The sequence below is a fragment of the Camelus dromedarius genome, chromosome 3, assembly GCF_036321535.1.
Source record: "Camelus dromedarius isolate mCamDro1 chromosome 3, mCamDro1.pat, whole genome shotgun sequence".
Lineage (NCBI taxonomy): Eukaryota > Metazoa > Chordata > Mammalia > Artiodactyla > Camelidae > Camelus > Camelus dromedarius.
In genome coordinates this window covers 77,375,578-77,392,939 of record NC_087438.1, presented here as the reverse complement: position 1 = coordinate 77,392,939, position 17,362 = coordinate 77,375,578, and the positions used below count along the sequence as shown (strand labels likewise).

Here is a 17,362-nt window from a genome sequence, read left to right as displayed (position 1 = left end):
CCTCAGTCATTAAAAAGCCAGATAAAGAAAACAGGCAGGAAACTTTAAATGAAATAGGAAAGACTGTTAAAAATTGTCACATTAATGATAGTCCGTACACTTTAAAAAATAAATCTTTTCTTGAGAGCAGATTTGTGAGGTGAAAAAGTATAATGAAGGTTCTGAGATGAGTTAGAAATTACAATTTTGCAGCAAGCAAGGGTCAAGACTCAGCCAAAGGTTGCTCACTGCACATTAGATACACTAAGTATCCACCCAGCACTCGCCGCACATGAATCTCTGATCCAAATGGAAACCAGGGGTTATAGAGGTCAGACAATGATAAATGCCCCCAGAACATAAATAATAAACATGAGCTACCAGGTTCCATAAGCTAGCATCTCAAAATGTAAAACCCACTTACACTCAACCAAGGGAAAGAAATAACCTTGGAACCGAAGCAGCCATACTATGACAGCACTTGTCACCACACATTATCAACAAGCGATCAAATGTAGCACATGACTGATCACCATGAAACACATCAGGCAGCTGCTCCATAACCAACGAGAGAAAGGGGCACAGAATTTGCCAATGAACACAGCATCCTCATTTTAGTTTTAGGGTCTACATTCAGAATGTAGGCTCTAAAACTGGGATATCATTCACTCATTCATTCATTCATTATTTATGGACTACCCACTACATATGTTCTTTATATGTCATCTCAGACTTGTCCTGGAGACTGCAGTAAAACAAACGTGAATGAGACCTTCCCCCCAACCTTGGGGCACTTACAGCCGAGCAGATACACAGACACAGAATTACAGTACAATGAGGTGAGATAATAATGTGTACAAGACGAATACTTAGGAGCTAATGAAATGATGTAAAAAGAAAATGAGCTCTGCAGGGTAAGTACAGGAAGGCATCACCAAAAAGAAAGCCTGTGAACACAGCGTGCTCACAAATAAAAACTTTCCCAAAACACAAAAATGGAGAACAGGGCCCTAAGATTCTATAAACATGGTATCTATCTATCAGCTCAACTAGTCTTAAAGCAAATCGGTCCATTTTTAAGGGACAACATAGAATGTAATCCTCCAAGTCCTTTAGAGCTGAGGACTTAACTGAAATCAGTGCTGCCTGATAGCTAATAACTATGCAGATAAGAAATCAATGTTCATGAAAGACTTCCAGGAAAATAAGTGGCCCATTCAGTCTTTCTGTCTGTGCCGGGTGGAAGGGAAAGAGAATAAGACAGGACTGAGCAAGGGTTCATGGCAGTGCTGGGCTATAGGACAGCTTCCCTGACCTGCACTTGCCCACCTAGACAGTCACAAGGAGAGACAGCCTCATCTCTCTCATTCTGTAGGAAAATCTTTCCATCAATCACTCTCCCCCCTCCCTTCTTCCACTTGCTCTCTCCTATTTCAAACCTATGTCCTATAGTTTTGTATATCCTCACAAGCTGAATTAGATCCTATTTTGCAGGAAGGTAAGATGACAGCTAACCAAAAGAGACCCTGCTCTCTCCTCCTGATTTCTACAGTGGGCTTCCTAACACAGGATGATGTTAGCAGACTGCAACCCCAATACCCAATCACTAAGGAATGAAGATGACAGCCCTCTTTGGCAATGACCCTTTGCCAGGGTACAAGAATCCAGCAGTTAGGTGGCCTTACCTTTTCAGTCCTGTCAGTCTTAATAATGGCATTTATGCAATACAAAGAGAAATGACAGAAAGGCCCAAGTTCCTTCTTACTCTGACAGTCTTGGCTAAATGCCCTGAATGCCTTTCCTCCACTGATCATGTCTCAATTTCATCAGTGTCTTAGGTAACAGCCTCAGAATTAGGTTTAAAAATTCTAACACTGTCCAGTAAACCAATATCCTAACCTTCAAAAGATATATACTAAATTCAGGGTCCAACCTTTCATTTCACAACTGTTCTTCTGGAGTCTCTGAGAGCTCTAATAGAAGAATAAGCCTAAACATTTTTAGGTAAAGCATGAACAGTACGAAATTTAAAAGCTTTGCTGCATCTTACTTCATGCTGGGCATAATGCTGATTCTCCTTTGGAGAATCTAAGAATGCCACAATGATTACTTAATAACATCTGGAGATCAAGAAAGGCTTTAAAAGCACACAGTCTTCATCAACGTAACAAAATAACTTCTTGATCTAAGGGAGTATAAAGAGTTGACTATCTATAAGTGACAATGGAGCCACAAAGATCTCAAAAAAGGATACTATAAATCATTCCCAGGGAGTTCTAGGACTGGATGTAATTTGCACATATGTTCCTAGAAATTCAGGACTCTGATGATAGCTATTTATGCTTTTTCCATGCTCATTTCTCAAGACCCCTGTACAGACAGATCTCAGGCCTTCTAAGCAACATTCACATGACGTGGTTTTAATTTGCTCCTTAGTACAAATGACAGAAGCCTTAGGATCTCAGGTAAAACCACCATAACAAAGCTAACTCATGGCAGGGACAGAAACCAGGGCTTGTCATTAGGCCATCAGTGTGGGAATTATATGCGGAGTGGCTCATAACTGGGCACATTTATCAACAAAAGTGGATTTCAATGAATCACTGTTGGACCACCTGGCCCCTCAAGAAGAGTCACTGGCCCCAGGGACTGTTCCTCAGTTCTCTCCAATGGACCCTAGCACCATCTAAGACTTAGAGAAGTAACAACAGTAACAGCTAACATTTATTAAATGTACCAGGCACTGCTAAAGACTTGACATGTGTTCATTCATTTATTCCTCTTAATAACTCAGTGGATTAGGAACTACTTTAATTACCATTTTGCAAATGAGGAAGCTGAAGCACTGATTAAACAACTTGCCCAAAAGTACAGAACAGCAGATCCAAGGAACTGAACCCCCTTCCATCTTTGTTGGAATCAAGCCACTCTCGAGAATATTGTCTGAACAGGAATGGATAACCTCAATTTCAAGATTCTTATACTCAACTACCAAGTCTTCATTTCCCAGCTCACTCCTTCTAATATTCTGATTCCACAAGGATACACAATTCAGAGATTCTACTACCTTCTTCACTGTCTCTCCTCCCTGCCCTGACCCATGCAGTCTTCACTTTGCTTACCATCCATTGTCTCCTTTCACTCACAGCTATCCTCAGTTCCCTTGGACAATCTTCCCACCATAACATCCACTGGAAGAAAAAATGAAACCCCACCAACTCTCTGCCTTCTCCATGCCAGTACCTAAGAGGCTGACCATTACTGGAGACTCAAACTGCACAGCCACAGATGGGCTCGCTTTCAAGTCCTGATTAATAACCTGAGGGAATCCTTGGTACCACCCAGAATCCCATCACATTTTTATTCTTTCACTTTCCTGGATAACTTCATCACACTTTCTCCTCGCCGCCATCTTGCTATTTCGCTGAGGAAACTGAAGCAATCAGGAGAAAACAGGTACGCATTCTCACATCTCCCAACCTGCCCACATCTGTGCTGCTGTCCTATTACCGTCTTCTCTCCTATTACTAACGATGAACACCCATGCTCCACTTAAGCCCATCCCTCCCCATCTAGTCAGGAGCATGGTTCCAGCAATGTTCTGCTCTTTCCTGCACCATCAATTTTCCCTTTCCACAAAATTATTCCTGGCAGAAGACAAGCTTTAATTTCCTCCATATTAAAACATACACACACACAAACTTTTTGACCCCTATTTCTGCCCATTTTACTTCTGTACTTTAAAACAAATACCCGGAAAAAATTCCTATAGTCTGTTTCTTCTCACCCCAATCAAGTTCGCTTTAGAACTCACTCTAGTACCTACTGCAAAGACTTCCAGTAGTTGTTAAATCTAATGACAGATACAGAGTCTTCACCTGTTTTCATGAAATACATTTGTCATGTGGTTTCTAGGACACAACTCCCTCTGGCTTCTCCTTCTACCTCACTGGCCACACCTTCACAATCTCCTTTGTGGGCTGCTCCTGTGTCCCTAACCAAAAAAGGCTAGACTGTCCTCGGCTCACACTTTCTATCAAGGCTCCTGGCTTTAAATGCCATCTACATATGACAACTTCCAAATGCACAGGCAGACCAGAACTGTTCCCTGAAGCCAACTGCCCCCTTGACATATCCACTTACATGCCTTCTAGAATCTTAAACTTTACATGTTCAAAAGGGAAATGATGATTCTACTCCCTCCCTGAAAAGCCTGTTCTCCTGAAGTCTTCCCCATTTCTGTACATCGTACAAAACTATTCCATTGGCTCCAATCAAAAACCTCTTTCCCGCCTATCTGTTCTAACCATCTGCAAACCTGTTTGCTTATGTTAAAAATGTAAACAGAATCTGAAAAATTCTCACCACTCCCAGGTCCAAAGAATTATCACCACTCACCTGGATTTCTTAAACCACTCCTTTAATGGTATCTCTGCTTCTATATTTGCATTTAGAGGAATGCTTTCAAAACATAGATCAGATCAGTTCACTCTACTTTTCAACATCCTCCAGGGGTTTCCCTTCTTACTCAAACTGAAATTCAAAGTCTTTATGATGGTCTATAAGGCCCTACATGATCCGGCCTGTTTCCTTCACTCTCCATTGTGTGCTTTGAGGATGAGGCAAGCAGGAAGGACCTTAAGGACAGCGTTAGTGGAAGCCTCAGGGCCCTCAAGGGGTCCTAAAGGAAAGCAAAGGGAAAGCTGTTGGAAGCAGGAAAAAAGAAGATCTGACTCAGCAAAGGCAGAAAGTTGAGCAATGCCACTGCCTGTGGCAGCATGGAAAATATAAGATGCACCTAGTGAACTGGATGATCCGGATAAGGAAATTTCCAGGTGGACTGTTCAAAGTGTCTGACTTCTTTTGCCCCCTATAAAGAAATCTAAGAGGAAAGAGATAAGCTGAAAAAGAACTGTGAAAGATAAAGGATCCAGGACTTACTAGGTTTGAAAATAAAACTCTCTCATCCCTAGACTCATCAGAAGGCAAATGATGCCACAATTAATAAATGGCTCCTGGGCAAAGCCTGAATCCAGAGTGCTGTCAGGAAACTATGAATGCAAGTGTAAAACTTTATTTAAAGTCTGCAAAAAGATCTAATATGATGACCCAGGCCTTTTCAAACTAAGGGCATTGTTTCCCAAAAGTTTTACAAGGCACCTAAGGTACAGAAGAGCTTTTTTCGAAGTGATTTGTGGGTGTTGCCTTTGTCTAACAGAGTTGATTACAAATTGATTCATAAGAAATCCACAAAGTTCTTTAAAGAATTTATATCAGCTTAAGCTGAAAGGGACAGAGATCCTACACACTGAAAAGAGGCCCTTGTACTCCAATCTTCATCAGGCAAAAAGCAGGCTGAAAATACCACTCAGAGGCAAACATACATTACATTTTTTTAACTTTTTTTTTATTGAGTAATAGTCATTTTACAATGTTGTGTTATTTTTTATAAAAAGGGAAGGAAAACTCAGAGAACAGACCCAAAAGCTAGAGGGCAGAGCCAATTATCACAAGTAGTAAGACCAAGCCCTAATCAAAGAAATGGCTCCATATACCTGGCTAGGTTTTGGAACTGTTATGGCCTCGTGACTGCTATGTGCTTCCCATTTTCCCTCATTCTAAATGCAACCGTCTGTACCAGTTGTCCTGTCCTATGTGTATGTGTAGGTGGGGGACGTGGATATATCTTTCTTACCCTCTTAATTCACAGGTCTTCAGATCAAGAGGAACTATATTCAAGGGACTGAACTTGAAGAACAAGATTCTGACTAGATGAGCTCTTGGATCTTAAGTCTGAGTCCAATGCCGTAACAAATGACATTTGGGGAGGTGCATTTTATATGTAGGAAGAAGAGAAATAATTTTTGGTGAGCAGATAGATTCTCATGTTTTAAATCATATCTGCAAATTAGTTGACACTCCTCCCATCAAATGGGATAACCTAATCTCTCCTTCCTTTTAATGGAGGCTGGACTTCACACCAACAGAATACAGCAAAAGTAATACTGTCTGACTTCTGAGGCTTAGTCATGAAAGGTGATACTGTGTTTGCCCCTCCCACCCTCCTTATCTTCTTCTGGATACTTGCCCTGGGAATCCAACCTCTACCATGTGAGGAAATCAAGCAACAGCATGTCAAGTCCACACGCAGGTGTTCCACCACCAGCCGAGCCTGAGCCAGTGCCAACATCCACCACCAGACACATGGTCGAGATTTCAGATAACTCTAGCCTCCAGCCTTTGAGCCTCTCCAGCTGAGACTAAGTGACACTAAGCCCTGTCCCCAGTGCAGGTTAATGGGTAAAATCTAAGTTGCCATAATTTAAAGTCACTAATTTTGAGGTGGCTTGTTATACAGCCATGAATAACAGGAACTCTTGCCAGTTCATCAAGATCTCTTTGATCTTCACTCTTGTATTCAACATGCTTGCTGTTCCTCCTGTGCTTAAGTCATCTATGAACCTGAAAAGCATGCCCTAAGCCCTCTATAGCCTCATCCCAGGTACTGACACCAACATTGTAAGCCCTGGGATATACCTAGAGACTTCCCCCTAAGGTGATATCATTCAAAAATCAGTTCTCTCTGCTGAAGGCTTAATCAACTAAACTATCTTTCAATTTTACCATCATTTTTTTTCATTTAATCCACAAATATACAAACTTTTGTGTATATCTTTCTGATTTCCAAATATACGAGTTTTATTACAAATAAAGAGATCAGACATGAGTTGGTTTTTTTTGGTTGGTCATGGAACCATATTAGATTATAGGGACCAACTATTATATCTCCTGGGAGCCCACAGATCATCCCTTCAACATGCCTTCTTGCCACATCATGACTTATCTCCAGTAGGGCTGCTCCACAATTGCATCTAACAGGCTGAGCTTCATCTCTTAGGGACCAGGTTATCTAATAACCAGTGAGTGGGGATTACTTTCTGAAATAAAAATAAGCAGGGTATTAGAGATGACAGATTCTGCAAGAAAAGTCCTGAATCCTGTAAGTGGACTTTAAGATATCAATTTTGTGCTGCTCAAGAGATTTCAGTTTTTCTTTAGTAAGTTTTTTCTACATTTTGGATAACTGAAGTTGCTAACTACATGCTTCCAATATCTGGATAGGTGAGGCATCACTAGATTATAGGATCATTTCATCTTGAGATAAAATCCTGAATGTGACATACTCTGAAACTGAATTGAAATCCATAGGTGGTTGGACTAGGGTTTGTTTAAACTCTGTTCTAGTAACTGAACATAAACATGGCTTTAAGTAACCATGTAATCTGACACAAAGCAGCCAAGCCAACCCAAGTTATGAAGTAAGTAGGACCTGGACCCCTTGCTCAGCACCACTACACACAGATGTGCCAAAGTCTAGAGGGTCCAAATTACAAGGTTAGCACAGATGTACATGGCAGCCCTGCCCCTCTTCTTCTGCACTGATAGTCTATTTCTCCATAAATGACCTTAAAAACCTTAAAAGTCTCATGACTCTAAAAATCTAGGTACTGTTAAGTGTGACTCTAGCCTCTTAGGAGCCCAACTACTGGCCTAACATCTCCACTTGGATGTCCACTGGGCATCTGAATCTTCACTTGTCCAAGACAGAACTACTGACTCCCAAAATTCAGCCCCTCAGATCTACCACTTCTCAGTTTAAACTTCCAACAGATTCCCATACAGCTAGCCTACCACAGGCTGCAGGACCCTGCCTACCAGCCACTTTGTCGCCCTCTTTCTCAGTACTATCAGCATCACTAGTCTTTTTTTCAGTTCTAGAGCACTTCCTATTTGTCCCTGCCTTGGGCCGCTGGCCAGTGGTTCCTTCTGCCTGCCATGACCCTCCCTTCCTGCCATTCAAGTCTCAGTTTAAATGTTGTCTCAAAGAGGCTTTCCCCGACCACTCACCAGAAGCAGTCTCCCAGTCACTCTGGCACATCTTATATTACTTCCAAAGCACTCATCACTACCTAATATTTGAACACACATTTATAATCTGTCTGTCCTCTAGAATGTAAAGTCCTTGAGAACAGAGACCTGGCCTCTTGCTGCCCACCGGGCTCTAGTTGCTGAGACTCAGTGGACACTCAGTATTTGCTGCCTGATTGAATGGAGATAAGAAATAGCAAATGCTCTTAATTCCTCCTAGTCCCAAATCAGGGGTGCTGATGAGAGTACGGATATAACACTACAAACAAGAAATTTCCTCAACAAATATCCTCTATAAGATATCTTGCAACCCAAAAAACTGGTGGATATCCTGCAAGAAAATATTAAGCTCCTAATTATCATCAGCTTTTAAAGGGCCTACTTTTGTTAACTCTAAAAGAAACTGAAAATTCACAGTCTTAAAGACAAAGTGGGTTAGTCTTGCTTTCTGCCCCCTAAAAAGTACCTACGCAACTTTGAACAATTTGTGGAGCACCTCTCTTACCAGAACGGGTCATACAAAAATGGACAAATAGTCATCTTAGCTTTTACTGCATGCGATATATTTGAAATTTTATGAAATTCAAGACAAAATAATATAGAAAATGATGCATTTTATCAGTAAGCTACTGGCACATTCCAATCAAATCTCTTTTTATATTCACGGAGAAAATCCTCTTAAGATTCAGAATAAGGTTAAATCAAGGTCAACGTATCAGAGGTTTTATCAAAACATTAGATTAAAAAAAAATTGTTTCCTATGATAACCAAGAAAATGTCTTGAATCATTAACTTTAAAACCACTGCTTTCCGGTCAGCCAATCAATCAACTGTCTGAAATTGTACCCTGTATAGCTCATTCCAATTTAATAAGGAAGGACAGTCTAATAAAATGTTCATGGTAAGGAACTCAACAATAGTCCTGTCATGCACGTATACATCTAAGAAGGTGTGGGTCACAGAAAACTGTTTTATAAACAAGAGCACTTAGCATGCCTGTGTACCGTTATATATGCAAATATACGTGGGTATGTATACATAGTAAAGTTTCTACTATTCCTGATAATTCTGTTTAAAGTATTTTGAACCTTTATCCTTTTCAACTGTTTCTTCTTTTAACCTATTTTGGTGAAAAAGGACACTGGGTTCCATTAATGAAGAAAGAATTTTCTATGCAAGGTTGAATTCAGTCCCTCATCTCCCTAAACTTGGAAGACAAATTTATGAAAGCTACAGGATAAAATATTTTATAATACATGACCCGTGGAAGACACACTTGTGCATACTATGATCAATTACCTGGGAAGGAAAAGGAAGGAAAAAAAGAACTACCAGAGGGTTAGGTTCAAGCTGCATCATCGAGCTGACTCTGGACAAATCAAGGTCCTTCAGAAGCATTTCTGAAACCATGTCAAAATCAACACACACAACAAAGAGAAGGATCAGAACAGCCCTGCGTCTCCCCAGGTGCTGCAGGGAGGAGGCAGGAGCAGCTGGCGGCTGGGCAGGCTTGCCTCTCAGCACTTCCCCAGTTGTTTCAAAAGTATTTGTTCCTGGGTTTTCACGCTGCAGCACATGACCAGACTCAGCAGAGATCAGACACATTCTACATGGAAAACAGCTCCAGAGAAGCAACATAACTTCCTTTCTTAATAGAAACTGTTCAATTGTAGAGAAACAGAAAAACCCGTTCTATTAAAAGTACTGTTTATTATGAACAAATTTTTAAAAATCATGGGATCCACAAGCATACAGTTCCTGGTGACATCACCTGAACTCAAATCCTCCCACGTCTCCTTCTACCACAAACCACATGACCTCTAACTAGAGACGTCTACTCTGACCAGCACCCAGTAGCTGCCAGCACACTAAGAATATCATCTATCCATGATTTCTTATGCCATACACTTCCAACCTAACTTCCTAACATCTCAGTAAAGCCTCTTTTAAAAAACACTATAGGTGAAGTCTGGTTAAAATGAACAACAGGAGAGGTCTTTCATAAGAAACCAAGGCAGTGAATTCAAAGAACAGCAGGGAAAGGAGGCAGCAAACAGACACAGAAAGGAGAGGCAGAGACACTCTTGTCAAGGCCTGACCTCTCTCTGCCCTGCCGCTTGGGCAGGTGAGAGTTCCTCCACTAACATTACAGGTCAAGGTCACCTAGCTGGCAGTGGCAGAGGTAGTAACAGAGTGACACACAGGGCATAATCCCTCCCCTCAAGGAGTTTCCAGTCAAGTGGGGGATATTAGTTAAGAGACAACGTGCGATGGGAGTAAGCCTAGGGCATTTCTGGGGGAGCGAGGGAAAGCTCCGAGAAGAAGGAGATATCAGAGACATCTCAACTGAGTGGTACGGAGGAGCAGGATCTAACCAAGTGAAAATGAGGTATGGAAGACAAGAAGGGCATTCAGGAAGGGAAGCAGCACAAACCTCAGAGACACGCAACAGCGCAGGTAAGGAGCTGCAGGTGGCTGAGTGTAGCTGTAATGTACCTGCAGTGTGGGTCTGGGTGGAAGATGGCTGGGAGACTGAAGAGAAAAGTAATGCTTTCTTGCAGCTTTTCTAGGTCTAGAGCAACCAAGGGCCACACTTCTTGAAGGGCCTGGTCATCTGTGTTAAGAAATTCCTCGGTTTTCCCTTAGGGATCCATTAAAGAATTTGAAGCCACGAAGGAGACATCATTAGAGTCGCCATTCTGAAAGAAAACCGCAGTTATGAGGGGGAAAACAAGGGAGGGGGCAAGAGCAAAGACAGGAAGTCCAGGCGGAAGGAAAGCTTTTACAGAAATCCAAGCTCACCTGCTGGCACCTCACCTGGATTCAGAGCTGGGGACTGATTCTGGAGAGGTTAACAGGTGACCATAAGTCCTGTTTACAACCGCTGTCCCCACTTAGTTTATGTTAACAGTGGCCCTTTTCACTCCCGAAAGTATCCACAGTTAGATGGTGTACTATACAGTCATGCTAGTTTTTAAGGAGCAGACAGACAGGACTTGGTAACCAGTTAGCTCTGAGGGGAAGATGGAAGCTTGATGGAATTCAGGATGACACCCCAGCTCAAGTGGCAGCATTCACTAAGGTATTCAGACAGAGGTGCAGGCACCACAGAAACGCATCATGAGGACTTCCTGACAGGTACACAGACAATGCGGGTTTTTAAGGGACTTAATTTCCGGATCCTCAACTACCATATACACTCTTCTTCCCACTTTTATTGAGAAATAATTGACACTGTATAAGCTGAAGGTGTACAGCATGAGGTTTTGATTTACATACATCATGAAATGAACACCACAATAAACCTGACCTGAGTGAGCACAGATCTGAGATGAGAGGTCCTGCCAGCACTCCCCACTGCCTGTCCCTTTCACAGCCCTCCTTTCCCATTTACAGTAGGACAGTACATCTCACCCTCAGGGGTGCATTGCCCCAGGATGTGGAAAAATATATGAGCAGAAAGATAGGAAGATTTTGAAATACCAGTGCTAGCAAAGTCACCTTTAATAAAACACCCTGAACCAGAAGAGAAGGGCTTTCTGTTTTTCCATACCTTACGTGTATTTCTGGTGAGGACTAGGCAAGGTGACAGAAGCATGGTATTTGGGTTGTTTTGAATTCAGGTATATTTTAGAGCAGGGCAGCAAAGGGAATGATGATTTTTGTTTAATAATCTTGTACTTTTCGTCCTCTAGCTATTATCATAATATATTAAAACATGCCTGGCTCACTAAGTAGAGTCCCATAGAATAAAACAAATCAAAGCCCTGGTAAGCCTATGTCATCTAAGTGACAAAACTGTGCCTTATCTGTCTACCCATCTCAGAAATCAAATTCCAAAGTGAAATACTTGTCACAGAACACATGTTAACATTTTTATTTAAACTGACAAATGTCAGGATGCACGATGGTTTAGCCAAGTGGTTTAAGGATGACTGGATTTGCCAAAGTAACGTGTTGGACATCTTCCATAAACTGGATGAACTAAATCTGCTGCTCTATGACTCTGATGAAAATATAAAGTTCATAAGTAGATGAAAGCATTTTATCAAAAATCTTGTATTGGTAAATGTACGTTAAAATTAACAATTTTTAATCTTCATAATACATTCGAAACAAAATTGGATTAGGTCAGGTGCCCCCAAGTAAAAGAGAAAAAGCATAATAAATACAGTTTTGATAAATCTTGGTACATTTCCCAGAAACTGTGAAATTGAATTACTACAACAATTAACAAATCATTTGCAAGTCAGGTGGTTTTGAATTCACTGCTTTCCAACTAAACTGAAGGAGAACGGAATGAGTGGTATGAGATACCCCTGCTGTCAGAGCAGACTGAGCGGGGACGATGATGACCACCATGCCCTGGAGATACCTGACAGATCACTGAAAACAACTTTAGATGAGAGATCATGGTGGGATTTTTGGCATATAACTCAAGAGGGTCAAGGAATTTAGTGATCTTCCTTTATAAATACTCCTTCCTGTTCAATCTACCTCCTTTAGTAGACAAGGTCACTCAGTGCTCACAGCTATGAAAACAAAAAGTAGGAGTAAAATTGATTCTGAGCCCTATCTCACTCCAGGAATATATTATAGTCATCCAGGGATACAGGCACTATGTGAGAAAAGCAGCTACTATTACCCAGGGAAGTAACTGTTTCAGGTTTCTGCCTAACACGGTGAACCCCAACAAGAAAGCCCTCATGTTTCCACCAAGCAAGCAAGATAAAATGCCTCCTAAAGTAGCCATGCATATTGATTTCTTTTTGCTGCTGCAGCAAATGACCATAGACTTGGTGGCTTAAAACAACAGAAATTTAGGGGAGGGAAGAGGGTATACCTCAGTGGTGGAGTGCATGCTTATCATGCACAAGGTCCTGGGTTCAATCCCCGGTATCTCCATTAAAAACAAACAAACAACCCTAATTACCTCTCTCACCAAAAAAAAAAAATCTTTTTCTTGAAATAGAAATTTATTATCTTACAATTCCAAAGGCCAAAAGTGCAAAATGGTCTTACTGGGTGCAGCAGACTCAATGTTTGTGTCTGCCCAAAGTTCACGTGTTAAAGCCCTAATGTGATGGTATTTGGAGGTAGGGCCTTTGGGAGGTAATTAGGTCAGGAAGGTAGAGCCCTTGTGAATGGGATTCTTGCCCTTGTAAGAAAACTCTCTTCTATCATGTGAAGTTAAAAGGAGAAGCCAGTTGTCTGTAACCTGGAAGAAGAGACTCTCACCAGAACCCAACCATGCCAGCACCCTGATCTCAGACTTTCAGCCTCTAAAACTGTAAAAAAACAATGTTTCTTGTTTAAGCCACCCAGTTTACAGTAATTTCTTAAAGCAGATCAAAATGACTAAGATACTAGGTGTAAAATCCCAAGTGTAGGCAGGGCTGTGCTCCTCCTGGAGGATCCAGGGGAGACCCTTGCCTTGCCTTCTCTGGTTTCTAGAGGCTGCCTGCCTTCCTGGCATCGAGGCCTCCTTCCTGTAAACACATGAGTCTGGCCTCTGCTTCCACTGTCACACCTTCTCCAGCTCTCCTACCTCCCTCTTCAGGTATAAGGACGCTTGCAATTATATTTGTCCCACCTTGTGATGGTTTCCCCATCACAAGATCCTTAATTTAGTCACATCTGCGAAGTCCCTTTTGCCATGTAAGACAACAGATTAGATTCACAGGTGCTGGGCATTAGGACAGAGAAAGCTGGTACCCATTCAGAGTAAAGATTCACCAAGCAGAGCTGCTGGCCACAGGCCATGGGGAAGGTGTTCCAGCTGAGCTGGCCACTCAACTGGCAACAGGTAGGCCTAGAACACACGGGAGGAAGCCAACTTTTCCAGCAGTTCTGCTTTTCTAGATTAAGGGTCAGCACTTTAAAAGAATGTTAAATATTTACAGCTAGTAAGTGGCAGGGTCACTAGACAAAGCTGGGTCTGTGACTCCCATGTACAGTCTTGCAATACTTATGTCCGACTGCCTCACATCCAACCTAAATCAAGGCTGGAAATGTTCTGTAAGTCGAATCAAGGCCCTGATATAAAAGAGACATCCCCACACAGACCAGTCAGGATTAAGAATGAACCAGATGACACAGGCCAGAACAGAACATAAAGTAGGTTCTATGCCCAGACTAAACGCTCTCACCATTGTCTTTCAAAAAAGAAACTGCAAGTACATGAACCCCATGGTACATCTTCAAAAGAGTGCTTTCTAAAAGAAAGCCTGAGGTGACATACGCAGCATTGTGTTAATTTAGTTGCAATAAACGTGTCTTCATGAAGAACTGCTTTTATTTCCTAGAGATTCTTTTATAGACCCTACCTGAGAAGTGAGGTTAAGAAATTATGATGCCCAGTGTTCCAATCAAGTCGGCTATACCCTCGGAGAGACGTTAGTTTTAACAAGGTTTATTTTTGTCCAGCTGTTAATCTTTACACATTAACACCTAAGTCAATTCAGCTACGTGAATTTCCCACAACTTGGTTCCATGAATGTACAGTTTGATAAAATGTGCATTTCATTTAATATTCCAGGCAGTAAATTTCCTTTCAGAATTCCCGAGACCATGTAAAAAAGCTCTAGAACAGTCTGCACGTATTGGCTTTTCATTAAATAACTATTGAAAGATCACATGAATATGTAAATACACAAAGGCCTAAAAAAGCTCTCTTGCCAGATGGTTAATGTAAGAAGTTTGCTTATTAGAAAATGCCATTTAACTCCTCTCAACAAACTTAAATATACAAATTGCATAGAAAGAGAATTCTTTAGTGCCCTAAGAATGCAAAACCTTTTCATTTTATATGCCTTCAAGTCAGGGTATTATAGTGGTTGAAGGGTCTTAGAGACATGAAGACTTGGGTTTGAATTCTGGTCCTAATACTTGCTGGTTATGTGACCTTGGGGAAGTTGTGTCACCTTTTTAGCCTTTGTTTCTTCATCTCTGATGGCAGGGTAAACATATTTAACTTGTACAGTTCTGAGCATGTAATGAACACAAGGAAATGTTCACCAGTTCCTGACGCTGGTGATGACGATGGTGGTGGGTGATAGACACATCGAGATGGAAGCCTCTCAGTTACCTGGTTCTCCAGGACAGACAACCAGTTCCCTGCCCTGTGGGATCCACCTGTCCTAGGGACATGTTCATCAGGCACGATGCTCCCTAATTCTCTAGGGTAGCTGCTCATTGTCTCAGGCCACACGCACCAACTCTCCGAGGTGGGCATAAAGCCCTCCTTGACCCTTCCCCACCAGCTCTTCAGCCACTGCCAGTCTCACTCACGTGCTTATACTCAGACCGCACCTGGCTGAGCAGTGGTGCTGCAGGCTGCTCCGTCTACCCCTGCCACCCCCAGCTAGAGTCCCAGCATGGCCCCAAGGCCTGATCCACTGCGAATGGAGGGAGGAGGATGGAGAGCTTTTCACAGGTGTAATCACGGCTTTTTCCCCCTACTTTAATCAAATTAATTTATTTCTGATAAATCAAGGTGTGATAGAATAAATACACAGCTATCTCTTGAATCTATGTCTTCTGACAGCCATTGCTTTTTTCTTTCCATCTTTCTTCCCTTTTATTCCCAGCTCCCTTTCCCACTTTCAATTTGCTTCATGAGTTGATCTAAGTGGTCCCCATTTAGGGCCTCAACGTCTTCTCTATGTAGATCTTCATTACACTAAAGATTGTTACACGGGCATTTCCCCCATTAAAATACACTTTTGGGAGCAGAAAAAGAGCAAAGCAATAAACAAAACCCAATCTAATGGACAGTAACTCAGGCACATTCACAGAAATCATTCCTCTATCTTTAAAACAAAAAATTTTCACCATGTCCTGTGCTACTCTAACATAGGGCTGTTCTTAAATTCTCATTTACCTGAAATAACTATGAGATATGAAGGGCTGTTCCTACTAGTATAAAGAGTGGACAGGGAACTAGAAGTTAGCTTTATCAACGATTTCCTCAGAAACTTCAAGTTGGGAGGTTGCCCTTCTAGAGTGAAAAGGCTGTCTGCGCTTCTTCCTGAAGGAGATCCCAGGTTCTGCCTCAGTTCCCAAGAGAAGTGAATCAGGAATGGAATCATGTGTTCCTATCCCAAAACACTCTACCAGCTCTGCAGAAATGGTATGCTTTGATGAAATGGGGACCTAGAGGAAGGGTAAATTTTCATAACCTTATTCTTACCACTTCTAACAATTAAAAGGAAAATAAGACAAGCAGACAGTATATTTGAACAGGCAATGACTCACCCATGTTTACAAATCACCTCTATTTCATCTGTTTACCAGACAGAAAAAGTCAGGAGGCAAAAAAAAGTTTTTCATGTGATTTACACATCTGACATTTCTACCATACACACACACACACACACACAATGACTTAACAGTTTTCTCCTTCTAATTGTGTAATTGATTTTCTCCTAAAACCTCTACTACACTGTCACAAATACCAACCCTCAGGAGTAAAGTTAACAGAAACAGAAGTTTTGTTCTTCTGAATAAGCCCTAGAAAACTCTGAATAAACTATTAATACCAACTGCTAATTTCTTTTGCAATGATAAAAGCCATTGTTTGAAATTCTCTAGCTTTTCACATTTTCTTCTTTGGAATGTGAGGGAAAAAAAGACAGATAAGGTCTACATAATTTTAGCAAAACAGTCAATCTTTCCAGGCAAGGTCTGACATACTAGATAAGATCAGGAAACTGAATTTCCCTCTGCTAGGAAAAATGCTATTTCAAAAATATGAATGTAATGCAAGCTATCTTCTATAGCCTTCAATTTAATCTTTTGGTTTAGATTTACAGCTTTGCTATATTGACTAACGGCCTGTATGGGATAGAAATCAGTGAACTTCTGAATATGTCCATTCTCCTTCTTTGAAGTATGCATTAAGGACCACTGGCGTTTAGAAAGCCAGTCCTTCTTATGGAGAGCTAACCAACACATCCAATTTTTTATCCCCACTTTGTGAAATCCTTCTGGGATTACAGAACTAACTCAAGAAAAATCACAGGTTATCACCAACAACAGCATTCCATGTGCCCACCTCTTCTCATCCTAGCACATTCCTGGGAACAGGACAGAGGAACCCCACTCAGACAATCATGCCTCTCAATGAACAGACACCACATGACCCAGTGCAGGCTGAGAGAACTGAGGAAGGAGAGGAGGAAATCTATTTCAACAGGAGTATGAAAAATGAAAGGTAAGTAAAATAAGGTATTTTTTAAGGTAAGCACATAAACATTATAAGCATAATAAGACTGTCGATCTGAGGTGAAGATCCATTTTAGACTTTTAAAACAAAAGTCACATTAATGAATATACTTTCATCCCTCAAAATCATCACCTCCAAAGTCTTTCCTCTGTTCATCATCCAAGAGACAGCTTTTCAGCCTTAAAACCATATAGAATCTATACTAACCAATGTGGTGAGTTTCTTAGT

At 41.3% G+C, this 17,362-nt stretch overlaps 1 protein-coding gene across 3 annotated transcripts in view; it reads right to left on the bottom strand.

Moving 5' to 3' along the window:
- The window catches only part of EPB41L4A (erythrocyte membrane protein band 4.1 like 4A), a 217,768-nt gene that overhangs the window by 107,838 nt on the left and 92,568 nt on the right, over window positions 1–17,362 (bottom strand). The gene's annotated exons all lie outside the window — the stretch shown is intronic.